The sequence below is a fragment of the Macrobrachium rosenbergii genome, chromosome 37 (assembly GCF_040412425.1).
Source record: "Macrobrachium rosenbergii isolate ZJJX-2024 chromosome 37, ASM4041242v1, whole genome shotgun sequence".
In the NCBI taxonomy this organism is placed as follows: domain Eukaryota; kingdom Metazoa; phylum Arthropoda; class Malacostraca; order Decapoda; family Palaemonidae; genus Macrobrachium; species Macrobrachium rosenbergii.
The window spans coordinates 230,710-249,371 of NC_089777.1; the positions used below are offsets into that span (position 1 = coordinate 230,710).

General features: G+C 38.4%; 1 protein-coding gene across 9 annotated transcripts in view; it reads right to left on the reverse strand.

Moving 5' to 3' along the window:
- The window catches only part of eIF5 (eukaryotic translation initiation factor 5), a 228,662-nt gene that overhangs the window by 127,408 nt on the left and 82,592 nt on the right, over positions 1 to 18,662 (reverse strand). For 8 of the 9 annotated variants that reach the window (XM_067081260.1, XM_067081259.1, XM_067081262.1 and 5 more), the window contains one exon: positions 3,986 to 4,101. The exons of the other annotated variant lie outside the window; for it this stretch is intronic. The gene's annotated coding sequence lies outside the window, so the exon portion shown is untranslated. The remainder of the gene's footprint in view (positions 1 to 3,985; positions 4,102 to 18,662) is intronic. 9 annotated transcript variants of the gene reach the window in all.

An 18,662-nucleotide genomic window follows, 5' to 3' on the forward strand; every position in this document is an offset into this window, starting at 1 on the left:
CGATGGGTTTTTTGGAACCTAACCCCACCGTAAGTAGGATAATACCTGTATATGGCTCTACCTAATTTTCCTTCTTCCTCTCTAACGTAGATGCTAAGGCATATTTACCTACTGTTGACACTGTTTGGTTGACAAGTAAACATTTCATTGGTTCATATTTTCTTTTAATAACAACCATATTTCTCCTTGATGTAGTCTGGGCTGTAGACCATTTATTTTCCATTGTATAATACAGCTACTGAAAACATGTATAAGTGGTCAAGTGTTAATTTTGTTTTTTGTATTATCAACTTTTTCTAGTAATTCACTCAAGACATTCACCTGTTTTTCTTTGTAATATAATAAGTGTTCAAAGGACATGCAACATTTTCATGGGTATTTCAATCAGTGGTTTCTTATTTTCTATATTTCATAAATTTCTTATAATGCTTAAACTATCTTTTATGTTTTTGTTCTTATTGCACAATTCAATGAAGCATTCATTACATCCACATGTGTTTCATACAGTATATTTGTCTCATTTGCTCCTGTTGTACCAATTACGGGTGATGGAGTAATCTAATCTGCCGTGACAATCATTCTTATCTAGGGTATGGTTCTCGTCTGCGTCTTGTGTGTTTTGGATATCTGCTTCCATTGGTTTTACTATTATTTGAGGAGATAAAAGGTAAATTCATAGCTTCTTTTTATTTGTTTTCTTTCTTCTACCTTTTGTCTTTTCATCATTTCAGGTTTATGTAGTTCTTGTCCTTTGTACCCTTATGTTCCCGAGAATAGGGACTGAGCCTAGTAATTTCATCATCCGTATATTTTGGTTTTTCATATATTTTTTATCTTAGTTGTCAGTATTTCTGTCTTTATTTGGGGGTTGGTGGGTGGTCAAGATCTGTTAAAGAGAACTTTTATTAGACGTTTTATTACAATTTTCTTCATGCTCATCTCATCAATTTTATATGGTTTGTAGCATCCTTTAACTGTATGGTACTAAGGATATGTAAATACATATCCTATTAAGTTTTTATCTGCCCTTAGTTTGTACAATTTTTTTTGGTTCAGTGCATTATTTTACTATTATTCACTGTTTATTATCTCTTCCAAATGTTTTCATTTGTTGCCATTATCTATGATAATTTTCTGGATTGGTCACTAAAACCCTTTACTTTCAATCTAATACTGCTTCCTTGGTAGTCACTCCTATTCTCTTGTAATATTTTGAGTTCTGTTTTACACATATATAACATGAAAATATTTTCGATCTTGCATGATGGCACTGACTGTCACTTCAACACATTTTTTAGTTCAACGACACCACCTGATTGTGTGGTCATTAATCCACCAAATCCATACTGTAATTAGATAGGCCTTTTTTATGTATCCATACCTCGAGCAGTTTTACCTGGTGGGTTAATTAATGTACGGTTGGAGTTCTCTATGTTGTTTAAGGGGAGCGCACTCTTCAATTTTTTATGAATATTTTTTAAATAAAAAAAAAATGGTTAAATGGCCGTAAGACATGAGCAATGCCTTCGTTATCGCGTGACCAAAGCATTTTTTCAAAATATTAAAATTGATGGGGTTTTGGGCCTCCGCCCCCCCACACGGTGAGGTAGGGCTGACATTTGGCTCCTAATGACTATTGTCATTTTTTCCTTTATTTGCCTAATTTATTAATTATTTTGATTTTTATATCACCTTATCTCCTACGTCTGGCAGCGTCTGGCAACAACAATGGCTTGTTCCTTGGTGAATGCGTGGTAAGAGACAAGGTGCCGAGTCAGTTGCCCCCAAACGTTGAAAGTAGGTGGTGGGCAACTTTTTACTCAGCAATTTTTTTGCTATTTGCGGTTTTTGCCGTTTTTTTTTTACATCCAGTACCTCTAAATACAATCTATATACTGTCACCTTCAAAAATACGCTCACAGTTGATGAAATGAATAAAGGATGATGAAAAGGGAGTTTATGATGACAAGTTAATTATATCTAGATCTCAGTTAGATAAAATAGTGTCGGGTATTAGATGCAAGGTAGGAAATTACAAGGGTAAAGTTCAGGTTGAAGTCTCTGCCAATAGATGGAATACTGATATTTTAATGAGTGCCAATCGTGTAGGTTTACAGTTAGTGCCCCAGCAAAGCGAATTAGCAATGGAAAATCTCAGCACCATCAATTGAGTGAGATAAATATTGAGGAAATTGTACACAACTTCGCCTATGAGAAATTCAACTTACTAACACAACTGTTTGGCAAAAGTGAAAGTATAGAAGTTCTTCACTTGAGAGACGAAAAGGCTTGAAAATCAAACTCCACAGACCAAAAAGACCAAACAAGTGAAAAAAGCGACTGAAAATGAGTCAAGAATATCAGCCTGGTAGCTACTAAACTTTTAGTTTCTTAGTTTCAAACCAGGCAACGAGTCAGGTGGTACTTGATGATACCCTCGCCTCGAGCAAATAATACCCCCTTTTTATAAAGGGGGGGGGGGACCTGGAGCCAGAAATCAACCAAATTAATGCTCTCAGATAAGTTTTTTCCACAAGTGCCAAAAAAAAACACTTGTTGACCTTTATGGTCGTATTTCTCAGTTTTCACTTTTTTGCACTTCAAACGCTAACTACTTTTTTATTTTTAGGCCATTTTTAAAGTTAAATATACCATTGGAAAGATGAAAGAAAGACGAATATGTTTTTGGGGCTAGATTTTTTCTTTGGTTGACGAGGAACCCGCGATAATCAAATTATACAAATTTGGGGGAAAATATCCCCCTCGCCTCCATCCAAAGAAAAAAAAAATGAAAAATAGAAAAACTCTTCCCATGATTTTTTTCCTACTATGATATACTTTCTGTGTATGAAGCCGCATTGCAAAGCTCTAAAAATGGAGGAGGAGATACATTTTTAATTTTTTAAATTTTTTTTAAATCCAAAATAATCATTCGATCACTCAAATTTTTTCTGGAATATCACCTTATATATATGTATAACATATAAAAATTTCATAAAAATCGGAGCATTATTTCTATATAGGCGTGCGCTCCCCTTAAGTATTTTAAATTTGTAATAATATTTGTCTAATAAATTCAAATTTTACTATCTTTATTGATATTACCTTCTGTTTTTATAAAATTAGGAAGGTATGTATTCCTTAGGTCTGTCTGTTTTTTTTTTTAATCTTTCTTTTTATGAGAGTCAAGTACTAAGCCTGCACTGATTGGCTCATTTTCTTCTTCATTATTTGGGAAAACTACTGTGCCCTGAATGTTTGTTCACTGTTGTAACTGATCTACATAACTGATTTTCATAATTAACAAGTAGTAGTTTTTAGTCTGATGAATTGTAGTTTCACTGAACCAATCATGTTGTTGGATTTAGTTTCTCATCTTCATTTGTTTGTCGAAAAACATTTCTTGTTAATTAGACATTTTCAAGTTTTAGTGGTGACAGATCTTTATGACAAAATTTACTTGAAATGAAAGTGTTCAAATTTTCCATTTCCATGCAATGGTTGTCAACAGGTGTTATTTTGTCATCAGACATTATGCTTAATAAAATTTGTCCCGATAATTTCCCACTATAAAGACAAATAACAGGGGCACTACCCCTAATAGGTTGTCCTAGAGCTATAACTAAACATGTGCAATGTTCTTAATGCCTTGAGGGTCATCAATCTTTAGAAATCAGGTCCAACACTAAGATCAGAACCTGACTTCACACTTTTAACCCTCTCGACCACTTCAGCCAGCCAAATTCTATGGGTGAGAAGGCATGCCATCTAACCTCACTCTTCTCTGTGCTTTATAAATGTCTAGAAACATTCAAGACTGCAATGGGATTGTCATCTAAAAGGCAATTCTAACTGGAGAAAGGGAAAAAAATGAGCAAGCATCAGACATGAAGGCCTACTAATTTAGTTTGGAGCAAATAAACAGGTGCACTCTGAAGCCTCCACCCAATGAGAGAGGAAAAAAGCATGATCCTTAGTGCCTTACCAAGTGCCAGTAAGCAATGGGATGATGTCGTATTTTTGAGGTGGGTGGCTTGTTCAAGTCACGAAGTCCTGAATGGCTGAAGTTTACGATGCCGGTTGCTATTAAACTGCCTATTTCTGAAAAAAAATCATTATTATAGAACATAATAGGGTACACCACACAATTACACATTCCCAATGATAATGATCATTTTGCAAAAGTGATCCCAATATTATAAAATATTAAAGTACAGTAATCCTTCGATTATCCAGATTAACAGAGCCAAGGGCTGTTGGGATAATGTGGAATACAAATCAGGGCGAGTGATATATCCAAGTATTCAAGGGCAACTTCGTACCCTTCCTCACCTAATCTTATCAATAACATACAGCTGTAAACATTCAATATGCTTATAAACACCCACCATCACACTTTAAACTGAAAACTTGATGCAAAAGGTGATTATCTATTTTCCCCATATTTGTAAACAAATAGCATATTGGAAATACACTGAAAAAAATTGTAACCCCTTTTTTTTCTCTCTTGTAAATGCCACAATCCAGTAGGTAGGTGGCCTACCTGTGTTTACCCATAGCCTACATCGATTTTACGACCATTGTATTTCTATATGGCAACTTCTCTATCAGTTGTTGCCATATTGTATTATCATACATGATAAACAAGATGTGTAAGCATGAACTTCTGACCTAGGCTAGGTATTACACTCACAGTATCCATTTGCAAAAGTCAAATAGGCTATTACAGCTGTATTTAAGGTAAAGGTATTGGTAATGAAACTAATACTTTACTTGCTGAATCCATTTATACTGTAGAAACGTGAACTTTGGTGTTCTTTTACCAAAGGTGTGACCACATCTTGGAAGTCAGCACTTCTTTTTCCTCCTTTGGACCGCTCAGGATAAAATCCCCAGCCAGTCTGCAGACAAGTTCTCTGACATATCCTCGCAGTCTTCGATTTTCTTTGCCAGTACTCCCACGGTCCAGTCCAAAAAGCTTAGGATCTCAAAAAATTAAAACATATTCTTGATGATGTGGTCAAGCTTAGTAGTCGAGAACATAACCTTAGCTGAAGCAAAGGCTGACCACTTATTAAGTCACTCACAAAGGAGAAGTTCCCCTGGGAAGACGCAGCAACTCCTAAGGAGGGAGCCTCTCCTGTAGCATACACTTGGTATCTCTTAGAACCAAGACAGGCGGGTGGAGTGCAGAGGGCCGCTTTGCCCTCCTCTCTCTTGTCCAAGAGCCAGAAGTCCATTTCCCTCAAGGCTTCCCTGGATGAGGAAGACAAGACCATCTCAGGAAGCCTGGAGACATCAACAGGCTGGTTCCTCATATGGATGGCAGAGGCAGGGGAAGCCAGAGTTGCAGGTGAGAAAAAGGACGGAAAGGCGACCAAAAAATTCCTAGGAAGGTTGGAGAAGGGAATGGAAGGAGGAGGCCGGTCTAATACCTCTTCCTCTGAAGAAATCAGTGAAGGCACCAAGTCAGGAGGATCCTGTATTACTGCTTGATTTTTCTGCAAGAGGTTCATAATTTCGTCCAAATGGCGCTGAATGGGATCCATCAATGAAGTATGCTGTGTGGGACCGATGGCGGACAAAGGAATCAATGGTAGAGAGGGCGCCAGGCAATTGGTTGGGTGCTCGGGGAGCGATGCTGGAAGATTTGAGTTTGGCGCCAGATGAACAGGTGTTGGCACCAGGTGAGCAAAAGTTGGCGCTGTGCGCTCAGCAGGTACTAAGCAATTGGTTAGTGCTGGGCAGCCGATGGGTGCTGGGCACTCGGAAGCAGCTAAATATTCTGAATCCGTTGGGCGCTTATCAGATGAGGATGGGCGCTTCCATGAGAAGGTCGGGCACTTGGGCGGCGAATACTGTCGATGGGGCGAAGATCGTTTAGGGCTAGCCCAAAAACTAAAGGAAAGCCGAGGACTGTGCTCATTATGCTTTGCACGTTTGCAAGGAGACGGGGAAGCATGGTTGGCAACTGTTACGCGCCTCTTGAGGATGAGAGATCTCGTAAAAGCGCCCTCAGCGCCTCGTCCGAATCGGAGTCTAAAGAACTAGAAGAAAGGCCGTGCACTTCCTTACAGATGCCTTTCCAATGGCTGTCCACTGAGTCCTGGGACCATTCAACAGGCTCGGTTAAGGGCGCACCTACCTGTGGGCAAACCCCACCGACCTCCCTTGGACTACCAGTATGCCTTCTCCCTGGTGCATGGGAGCCTGGCAGTGACCTTGGTCTAGGGGCACCAGCAGGACGTGTAGACACCTCCTCCACTAACACTTGCACTTTTAATACTAGCCTGATTCATAAGCACTTTAACTGTTCCATAGTCAAAACACTGAGCCCAAACTTCATATCAACACGGGCTTCTAGGCTAGCAATGGTGTTAGGCTCGGAAGCATGGGGGCCAGGTGAAGGAGTAGGTTCAATAGGTAGAGGACTGGTCAAAGGGGAAATAGGAGTAGGAGAGGGAGACAGAACAGGTAAATTGGTATTTGCCGATTTACGAGAAAAATCTACATTAGCTACATTCCTAGCCTCGGCTCTAAGAACCGCTTTCCTCTTCCTGTCTTGTTCTAACTTCCTAAGTGAGATTTCAAAGTTTTCCACCTACATACACTGAGCCTCATCCCTACACTCGATACATGTCAAATCAATACAGCAAGTTTGTCCCCTACAATTAGTACAGATTGTGTAGGAGTCATAAGATGCTTTCATAAGTCAAGTTCTGCAGCCTTTGCTGCAAAACCAGATACTAGAAGAGCTAGTGTTGGACATCATCGTGAAAAGTCAAAATCGGGAAATATTTCGCTAATGCTGAGTTTAATGACGCCTAGGCTACTTGAAAATAGTATAAATGCTACTAAAAGTTCGGAATACCTCACCAAACAGAGATAAAGAGCAACCATCTGGCGACCAATCTTGAAACAATAGCTGCTGTGACAACTGAACTACAGTTGTTAAGCAGCAGAAACGGACTGACGCTATTCAGCGGTGTTGTACCCTTCCTCCCCCGATAAAGGGCGGGACCTAGTCACCTACACTAAAACAATCAATTGAATGGTACAGTACCATGAATTTAAAAATTTTTAGTTGTTGCGCAAGTTAGAAACACATGCTATGTAATTACTTGGTAAGTTACATATATATAAGTGTAATTATAACAAGAGGTATTATGAAAATATGAATTACGAGTAGCACCATGTTTTCTATAAAACAAGTGGCACTCAGCCAAGCATCCCCCCCTCTCTCATTATACATAAATATATGCATGTTACATTTGTACAAAAAACATTTAACACTCACTAAAAATTATCATTGTCGTGGCTGCTGGTTCATGCAATTCCTTCAAGCCATGCTTGCAAAACGAACTAGATGTACCATTAATAAGCAAGTCAATGCAGCCAAAAAAATGTTTCAATGCAACAGCTGAATGAAACTGCAAAAGGGCACCTACAGTAGCTGGCCATGTCCCCTTCCTACTGGAGGGGGAGTTGACCAGTACCCTGGAGGGTGTAGTGCCTCTTGAAACAGCCCCACCTAATACAAAGTATCAACTTGCATTTGCTAGACTGATATGATGTCTCTCTCTCTTTGCCACTCCTGAAGTATACATAGCAACATTTCTATCTTCCTGCTGGGCATTAGCTGATCAAAGACATGACAAAGCAATGCTGTCTTGCATTCTGGGTATGGTATTCGGGAGGAGGGCCATGTGGACTGTTCATCAATTGTCCATGTGTCAAATGAGTATGGCCTATTCGCAGATGTGTCAGAATTACTTATGTGCATCTCTTTCTATGACATGATGAACTCCATTTTCCAACACTGGATTTTATGTTTCAGTTTATTGTTTATAGATTCTTCGTTCCATACATTTTGCCATTCATTTACAATGATTGTTTTTATGTCTCTAATGTAATCACTAACTGGGATTTTTACATTTGCTCTTGCCATGTGGACTGCTTCTTTAGATGCTTTATCAGCTTCTTCATTTCCTTTATTATTCAACATACAGTATTTCAATATTTTTTCCATTATTATACAATATGCGTAGTTCATATTTCCATTATTATACAATATGTGTAGTTCATATTTAATTTTCTGTACAATATTATTTTTTGAGTAGTAACCTTGAACAGCTTCTATAGCGGCTCTTGAGTTGCTAAAAATCACAAAATTATTGAATGACATTTGCTTCATAACTTTGATGGCTACTGCAATTGTACACAACTCTGCTGTGAAGACTAAAGTATTATCAGACAAAGATAACTGATATGACTTGTTCTGGGATACAGCTGCATATCCTGCTCCATGTTGTGATCTAGACCCATCTGCACAAATTGCGTAATGTGAACTTTTTTTTGTCTTACATGATCTATGGTTTTTTTGTCTATGGTGCTCTGGGGTATATGAGGAACTTTTTGATAAATATTCCAACTGTGTGCAAGTCCTTATTTTATTCATGGTCCAGTGGGGTGGTAACTTCACTGTTGAAGGTACTTGTAAATCTATGTTCAGTGACTCAAACAATCTATTAGCTCTAATTGGGAAAGGAAGTGGATGATTGTTTATAAATATATCCCTTAGATCAAAGAGATTTTTTGTTGGTGAATTACTTGTCTTGATTCTCAATGCACTTTTCACTGTTATCAACTCTCTATGGAGGAAAACTGGTAGTTCGCTACATTTGACTTGTACTGAGGAGATTGGTGAGGATCTAAATGCTCCTGTGCATATTCTCAGTCCTTCATTGTGAATTGGACCTAATATTTTCAATGCTGCTTCTGACACTGAGCCATATATTTCACTTCCGTAGTCAATGATTGATAATACTGTTGCTTTATACAGTATAGTAAAGAGTATGTCTATCTGCTCCCCAATTTCTGTGTGACAGTTTTTTAATTAGACTTAGCGCCCTTTTGCATTTTGATTTTATGTAAGTTATATGGGCTTTCCAATTCAGGTGTGCATCAAATATGTTAATCCTAAAAATTTTCCAGTTTGGCCAATTGGTATATTATGGTTTCTGATTTTCAATTCAATTCTTCACCTTTTTTCCAATTTTATTTTTATACAGCATGACAGCTTGAGATTTTTCTATGGAAAATCTAAAGCCTACAGATGAGGTCCATTCATCTATTTTTATTATGGTTTTATTATCATTCGTTCTGCATGCCTTATGTGTGATGCTGTATAATATATGGCAATATCATCCATATACAGGTTACTTTAATTCTGACCGGTAGCATGTTCCTGATATCATTAATTGCTAATGTAAACAGAGTACCACTAAGGACTCTCCAATGTGGAACTCCATTTTCAAGTGGAAATGTCTTGGAATAAACATTATGTACTCTCACCTGGAAAGTGTGATCAGTCATAAAGTTTTTAATAAACTTAGGAAGATGGCTGCGTATGTTATTACTATGTAATGATTTTAATATTACATACCTCCATGCAGTGCCATATGCCTTTTGGATGTCAAAAAAGACAGTTACTGTGATTTGCTTTCTCTCAAATCCTCTACATATGTGGTCTTCCAAATCAGATAGAGAATCTAATGTAGATCAATTACATTGTGAGCAAAACTGGGAAGGAGTTAAAATTTTATTTTCACATATGTGCCATGTAAGTCATGCATTTACCATTTCCTCCAACAACTTGCACAGGAGGATCTCTTCCAGGTTTCACTATAGGAATTATTATGGCATTTTGCCATTCATCTGGAAACAAGTTTCTGAGCCATAAATGATTGTAGTTTTAATAAGTATGATTTTGCCAAAGGTGCTAGGTGGCAAATCATTTCAAAGCAAATATTATCACCTCCAGGAGAAGATTTATTGCTATTCAAGACAGCATATTCCAACTCTTCCATATTGAATTTATTATAATATATATCTTCCTGTCTCAATATTAAGTACTACAGATTCTGCTTTATTCTTTACTTTTTTTAAATGTTTGTCCAAATTTGGTCACTGCTTATTTTGGCAAAACTTTCCCGAAGTATGTTACTAATTTCAAAGGGATCTAAAATTTTTTTTACCATTATCCAATATAGCTTGTCTGGGTGTCTAATGTTTGTTCCAATTTATTTTTTGGAATTTTCCCATACTTTTTGAATGGATGTTTTGCTTGTTATTTCTGATACATAGGACCTCCAAGATACTATTTTACCTCGTATGACTTCCTTTCTAAATTTAGCTGATATTTAATTACATAAAGGGTTTAATACATCTAATTCTAATAGTACAATTGTCATTTTTAATGTATTTTCTTCCAATTATGCTTTTGATTTATTTATTTTACTGAATCTTCTGTTTAGAGTATCTAACTTTCTTGCTAGAGAGTGTTTTTCTCGTACTAATCCAGATAGATCATCTGACCACCAGGGGACTTTATTTGGTTTAGAATGAATAGCATTGTCTGCTGCCCTTTTAATGAAAGATATGAAGAATTCGTTTGTTTCACTGTGAATTCTCAAATAATCATTGGCGGTATATTTCTGGTATGCAAGTTAAAAATGTCCCAATCTGCTTTTTGCATGCTATAATGTGGAGAGTATGGTTTTGGTTTATTATTTAATAAGGATATTATTAGGGGAAAATGATCACTTGAGTTGGAGTCTTCACAAGTATTCCAATCTAGTTTGTCAACTGTATTTGGTGAACAAGAGTGACATCTATTGAGGAAAATGTTCCATGGGTTTTAGAGCATTACATATTTACTTTGTTGTCGTTCAGACGAGAGATTATTAGGCTTCATCAAGTTTTCTATTTTTTTCTCCATCTTTATCCAGTGTAATAGTGTTATAGTCCCATACTGGATCATATGCACTGAAATCTCCCACAATTAATATGGGATTTTTAAACTCTTATAATTTTCTGTATTATGTTTAAATCATACTTTTTATTAGGCTGGTTGTATGAGTTAATCATATCAAACTTATTACATGTATTTTCTGTTTTCAGTTATTGCTGAAATTTGTAATTCAGTGTAATCTATATCTACTTTGCCGTCTATCATTTTATTATGGACATATATTGCTGTTCCTAAATTATTTTCATTTTCCTTTGATGTTGTGGCTAGTAGATATTTGGAACAAGTTTTCCTGCGTGTTGTATATACATATAACCATTGGTTCGTAATCGCTTGTAAGTCGTTTGACTTCTCCTAAGTGCATTCTTGTTAATAATCCATTTATACTCCATTGAATTATATAACAATTGAATGGTGTAATATGAGTGGTCAAATTACTCTCTAAATTATTTAAGCTGATATTTTTTTAAAATTTTTATTATTTAAGCTGATATTTTTAAAAAAATTTTTATGTTAATTTGTATTTTTGTAGGGCTTGAATAATTTTTTGTTGTTTTAATTTGACTTTCGTTAACTGTTCCATTTTTACTATCTTGATTTAACTTTTCCATTTTGATTTTCTTTAGAATATTATCTACAACACTGATATGTTTTTCTTTGTAATATTCTAAATGTTCAATACATATGCAACCTTCTTCATGAGATTTGACGTTTGTTTTTTCCTTATTCCTATACCTCGTGAAATTTCTGATGGTGTTGGTTGGGCTTTCTTTAGTTATAGTTTTATTTCTGTGGTACACTGCTACGAAGCATTTACTACAACCACATGTATCTTCATGTTCATTCATTTGTTGTTCCTTCTTGGTTTTTCTTGTGGTACCTATAATCGGTGATGGGTGAATTTCTTTGCTTTCATCATACTGTACTGTAGTTATCCAAGTTTTGGTTTTCCATTTCATCTGAATTTTGTAATTCTGCTCCTAGAGGTATTATTGTTACTATGGGAGACAGTGGAATCTTTGATTTAGTGTTCTGTTTCTGAACTTTAGCTTTTGGTGAGATTGGTGGGTTATTTATCTTTTTACAGCTTTGCTTGGTGGAATTAGGTGGGGTCTTATCTAGTTGCCTTTTCAGAGTCGTGTTATCCATTTTGTCACATTCTTGTCATTTTAATTCTTCTTCGCCTTTATGTCAATATTTGTATCTATTTCTGGTAAGGAGGTAAATCTATTGTCCACTGTGATAATGTCATTGTTGTATGAAATCTCCATATTAGAGTTCTTTTGATCATGTATTTTTTTCAGTGATATTTCTTTATTTTTATTGGCATTCATTTCAGTTTGGGTCTTGTTTGTTTTTGATATTTCTAAATTTGCTTTCCTGATCGACATTACAGTTCGTTCTTGTAGTAATTTAAGTTCAGTATTGTAAATATAGAATGCACGTTTTAGATCGGGCATGATGTTCTGGGCCACAATTTATGCATTTTGGTTGGACACAGTCCCATCACGTTTTATGTTCTTGCAAACTGCAATAGGCACATCTGGGTAAATTTCTGCATTTAATTTGCAACAGTTCTTGCATTGTATGGGTCTGGGAACATAAGGTCTTAGTTCCCTGTTTAATCCCATTACTTTAATTTTCATTTTATTTTTGCTATTTTGATAGATTCATTTTTGTCTTTCCTGCTTGGGACCTCATATAGTTCACACCCATCAACACTGTTGTATATTTTCTGTAATGAATCTAGAAACATTGAATTGTTTTGTATTTCTTCTTCTAGATTTGGTAATATCACTGTGCCTTGTACACTGTTCATGGTATCATGCCTTGTAACGCTTATATTTATGTTCTGTATGTTTTTCATGTTTTGATAATTTTCTGACTGGATTCTGGTTGTTTCAACCAATCATTCTCTTTTTTTAATTTGTCTTATGCTCACCTCTTGCGATGGGCATCAGTTCAACAAGTAATTTTCCAGTTTTAATAAGGATATATCTTGGTCAGCTTGTAAATTCAAAAACCTTGACCAAAAAGTGAATCAAAGTGAACCAAGGTTGAGCCAGGTCTATATTTTCTTTTGTTTATTCTTTTAAGCTCCAAAGGGCCCATAGTTGAAAAGTTTGAACTGTTTTTTGTTCCTCTTTTTGATGGGGACACAGGCACAGAAACATCTGGCTCAAAGGAGAATGGTTCCATTGCAATAATGCCAGGTCTTTTTTTTACAGGGATATCTTTTTCTCACATGAGTCATCAAATTTGGAGAATTTTCAATCTACAAGGTGGGTGCAGAGGTCATCTTCTGTGCCACAAAAGTATCATCAGAGGGCACAGGGGTGCTCGACTCTTTATTGTTATTATTCATAAAGATCGAATAGAAAAAAAAATAATAAACCTGAATACTTTAAAAAGATATCATTAGCCTTTCATGGAGTTTATTCTTTCACTGACGGCACAAGTGAGAGCCGACTCCCAAATGTCCACCCGCTACCCTACCCCAAAGGGGATGGCACAATATGATTAGAGTGGCCCAAGTGTAAGCCAAACCTGCTTGCTAGGACCAAGAGTAGTATTACAAGAATACAATCATCCCCACCCTAATTGTATCATGGGCAAACCGGATAGAATACCAAGAGTCCTATCCTCAGAGCAAGGCCCCCCTGGAGCCCAGGGACCAGGCCCGCAGAATAGTTCCGCCCTTGAGATATCAATCTGATATCTCTCAAGTTCCAACATTATTAGGTAGTTGATGATCCTACCACAGTTCTCACTATTTAGCTTAGGATATAAACCCAATCCCAGCTATGATATATTTTCCTATTTAACAGGCCCAATGAACTTTAGCAAAAGTGGAAAATTCCACAAAATTAGTCCAAAGAACCAAAGAAATGTGTAATAATATATGAGACGCTTTGACTCAAACCCAGGAACAAATTCCTGGGGTTCAAGAGCCTCCTCACCACATCAAGGTGGTCCCACATCAAGCGGGAACAGAAAGTGAAGCAATTGAATATGAATTGGAAGAGCCAGATGAGTGAAGAAGAGATGAATTGGAGATGAGGGATTTGATTGTGTCAAGGGCTGAATAGAGAGGAGGGAGTGAAGGTCATGATGAATGTGAAATTAGTACTGGTGACAACAAGTATGCAACTCATTGTCATCAACACTAATTCATCAAGACCTTCACTCCCTTCTCCTCTCTATTCAACCCCTGACATAATCAAATTCCTCAACTTCAATCCATCTCTTCTTCACTCATCCGGCTCTTCCAATTCATATTCATATTCACTTGTTTCACTTTCTGTTTCATCTTCAAACAACACCTCAAGAAGCTTTTCTTGCATATTGGGGGTCAGCTTGCATTTTTGACATTATGTAAGTGATGAAATATACTGTTCACTTGCATAGGTGGAGGCACCAACATTCACCCCATCATAAGCAGCATTATCTTCCCTGAAATTACACCCACTTCAGCGCTCTTACCCTTTGTACTTGTAATTGTTGACAAGTTCTCTTATACCTGCAATGATTGAAGAATAATTGAGAAAAAAAAAAATAAATAAATAAATAAAAAAGGATCACGAATAACAATGAAAAAAATGTTTCATGAATAACAGAGATATGGCACTTTTTATATGAGAGGTGAAAGCAGATGCTTATCCATTAATAATAGTGCCAAGACTAAGCAAAATCAACATTTTGTGGGGCACTGCGCAAGATGTAAGCTTAAGTCACTAGCTTTTGTGTGTCAATTTTCATCACCCCTCTACACAGGGAAACAAATGACATGCATAGACTGAAAAACAGTATTTTATTCAAATTTATTACTTTTTTTGGGCGATGACATTTACATCCATCATCAGTAAGTCAAGGAGTTGAACTTGGACGACATCTACAGTACATCCATCACCAATAAGCCAGAGAGTTAACAGAGACAACACCACCACCTCTAATCAGTTCACAAACGAATAAGTCATAACCTTCACGAACTCCAACATAAGAGCAAAGGAGGGTTGGAGACACTAAAGAAGATAGGGCAACACCAGATGCCAAGGCAGTCAAGGATAAAAGAAATACAGGCAGTCCCGGGTTATTGGCGGGGGTTCCGTTCTGACGATGTGATGAAAACCTTTCAGCGCTACATAAGCGCCGTAAAACCAGATCGCCGATAACCAGGGACTACCTGTACCTCCCAAAGATGGCTGAGCAACCCTTTGAAAAGGACCTCTACAGAGGATTATCTTCAACAGGAGAGAGGACACTCTGAGTCTAACCAGAAAAATGAAGTTTTCATAATAAAGCTAATATTGTAATACTTACCTGAACACTTGAATTAGCTCCTGGTCACCTACCAGCCCAAACTACATCCCCATAGCTTTTACCCACTAAGTGGGTAATTAACTGTCAGCGTTACCAACGCTTACAGGAAAATCGTGTCAAATGAGTTACCTGAAGTACCATTGGCAACACTGCTGCAAGTCCCGGACGAGTGAGGCCAAGATCCCCAATTGCATTATCCACTATTCAAATTGAAGTGGGGAGGAGGGTGGGAATCATTCAGGTGTCCAGGTAAGTATTACAATATTAGTTTTATATTATGAAAACTTCATATTACAATACACTCCATGAACACCTGAATTCGACCGATTAACAACATTTAGTGGAGGTGGGATCAATCTAATTCAGCCCAGCCTGCCAACAGGGAAAGCAGGTAACTCATTATTCTCCTACTCTGTATAAATAAATATATCCTCACCTGGTTATCCCACTCGGCAGGTGAGCAAAATAAAAACCCAACCTACCATGTGGCTAATCACAGCCTCCCATGATTAGTGGAGAACGACGAACCTCCCATGTGGCTAATCAATGAATGTATCCTCACCTGGTTATCCCACTCAGCAGGTGAGAATGTCTGTAGAGAGAGTACCCCCAACGTCAGTCTCATGTCTAGGTACTGTCTGAGTCGAGCTACCTCTTGTGGTATTCAAACCTCCTCATGGATAGAGATTAGCAAAATAAAAAACCAACCTATCATGTGGCTAATCACAGCCTCCCATGATTAGTGGAGAACGAGAAAGAACCTCCCATGTGGCTAATCAAAGCACTCTCATGTATGGAGGGGTGCGATGAACCTCCCATGTGACTAATCAATGAATGTATCCTCACCTGGTTATCCCACTCAGCAGGTGAGAATGTCTGTAGAGAGAGTACCCCCAATGTCAGTCTCATGTCTAGGTACTGTCTGAGTCGAGCTAACCCTTGTGGTATTCAAACCTCCTCATGGATAGAGATTAGCAAAATAAAAAACCAACCTACCATGTGGCTAATCACAGCCTCCCATGATTAGTGGAGAACAAAGAACCTCCCATGTGGCTAATCAAAGCACTCTCATGTATGGAGGGGTACGATGAACCTCCCATGTGGCTAATCAAAGCACTCTCATGTATGGAGGGGTACGAAGAACCTCCCATGTGGCTACTGTAGCCTCTCATGTATGGAGGAGAAGTTGAGTGTGCAGGACCTTCGAGTTCTTCGCCGCACGTTGCCACTGATTTCTGCGCAGAAGAGGTTGAAGAAACCAAACCTGTCCACTGGATCTGCCTAACTTCACAGTACTAACGTCAAACTTAATACACCACCTAACAAGGATGACGCAACACCTGGGCCGGCCACACCTGGGCGGACAACGCCCACTCCTGACAGCAAAGAGGCCACAACACCTGAACCACTCAAATCCAGATGTATCAAAACCACACGAGAAAGGGAATCCAGAGCTGAAGACCCGGAATCAACCCCGAACCTACATGGATGCTTAGACGGAGGGACAGAGAAACCTGCCAGAAAGTTGAGAAAGAAGCCAAAGGAGGGAAGAAGGAAGAAGCCACACTCGAAGTAATCACCGAGGCACCTAACGCCGACGTTGGACAGATGGAAAGGTTCCATCCGGACCAAACTCAAAGGAGTTTCGAAGGGGAAGTTACAAGGTACCGAACCGAAGGTAACAGAGGAAGGCAAATTACCAGCTATCCTGGAGAATGGAAAGGCTGAGGAAACTATTGGTGCTGATGCACTGAACGCTGGCACAAGCGAACCGCCAACTGCCGTAGCATCCGCACGAATCGCAGAGGATACATTACGGTTAGGAACCCGTAAAGAATGAAAATAAGGAGTTGCTGACACTTCCACAAACACCTGAGAAGCGACTAGATCGGATGCCTGAGAAAACTATAGGATTCGCAAAAGGTGATAAAGACAACGGATCCGTTAAAAGTACCCCTTCCCTTAACCCCAAAGAGAGAGAGGGAGCCACTGAAGCTCTAAAATACAAGGTTGAACCAAGAAAGCCTTTGCTCTGCTGAGTTAAAAGCCAAGAAAACAGGATGAGCAACAAAGACTGCGAAGAGCGGACCGAAAAAGAAGATTGAGAAGGCAACGGAAGAAGGCTTAGAAGGAAATGGGGAAAAAACAGGAAAAATTCCTTAGCGTCCAAAGAGGCCATAGATTTCAAAGAAAATAGACTGGTTCTGTTCCCCCCCGCCCCTGATAATCTTGATAGACCTCAAATCAGAAATTTCTTTAAGACATGATCATGAATATTGGAAAAACTCGATCGCCAGAATTACCACCATCGCAAGACAAAAGAAAATTTTAGCCCCTGAAGGAAAAGGAACCTTCGAAGCTGAAGGAAAAGGAACCTTCGAAGGAGGAGTATTCAAGGAAAAACAAAAATTCAGAACCAGATACATCAGAAACCAAATCTGAACGACCCTCCACAGATATGGAAACCTTTGTTGCACAGAGCACAAAGCAGGAAATAAAACCGACGACTGATCTAAATGAGAGATCTAAACATTAGCGACCCCAACCAAACCTGAACCCAAAGACGACCATGTTCAACTACTTTTCCTGAATAATTCCTAAATTAGAATTCCTACCCTTCTGAGTGATTCCTAATTCTAAATCCACCTTAGAACTTACGCTTGGCTAACGGAGTCGTTAACCAGATTTTCAGTGAGAGTAAGCCATTTTCAGTGTCGATAAGCAGTTTATTGACTGCCTGCTCCGCCCCGGGGGGGCCGGCAGATCCTACCTTGGAGGTTTGTGGTTCTCCATGACCCCCGCCACCCGTTAGGGCTGGTTCTGGAACAGGCAGGGGGACTGAAAAAGAACGATTAGTATCTACAACACTATTACTACTATCCTTATCTCTAGTTTCTGTTAATTTAGTCATAAAGCTAGAAAAATAGACTAGACATACTCAGCTAGTAACTTGTCCTCTAACTTTTTGAATAATTCTTTCTTTCATCTGATCTACTGACCAAGACTCGCCGTCTATCTGACTGATACTATACTGTATCTTCCTACATAAAATACCAACAGAATGTCGATCGTGTTTGAGGGTGCCCATCCTACGGTTGCAGGACGTGTAGGGCTGATGAGTGTCAGCATCTCCAGCAGAAGAAGGCTCTGTCGTCGAAGATGTAAACAAAGTGGAAGCATCGGCGCTAGCAGATGGTGACGTCTTCTTGTTTGACTTATCCAAATGAGTCCAAAGTACCGATCCCAAAGTCAAAATCGGGAGAGAAGTTCCAAATCCTATCAATAAAGTATCCATCCAGATGAAAGAGTTGAAAACAGTCCAAATCGTGATCTTATGTCCAAATTCTTAGATGGGGGCTGGGCTAAATGACCAAAAGTTTGCCTGATGTGGGACACACCCACACACCATGGCGAACAAAAAGCATTGGGGATCTCGGCCTCTCTCGGCTGGGACTTGTAGCAGTGTTGCCAACGGTACTTCAGGTAACTCATTTGACAAGATTTTCCTGTAAGCGTTTGTAACGCTGATAGT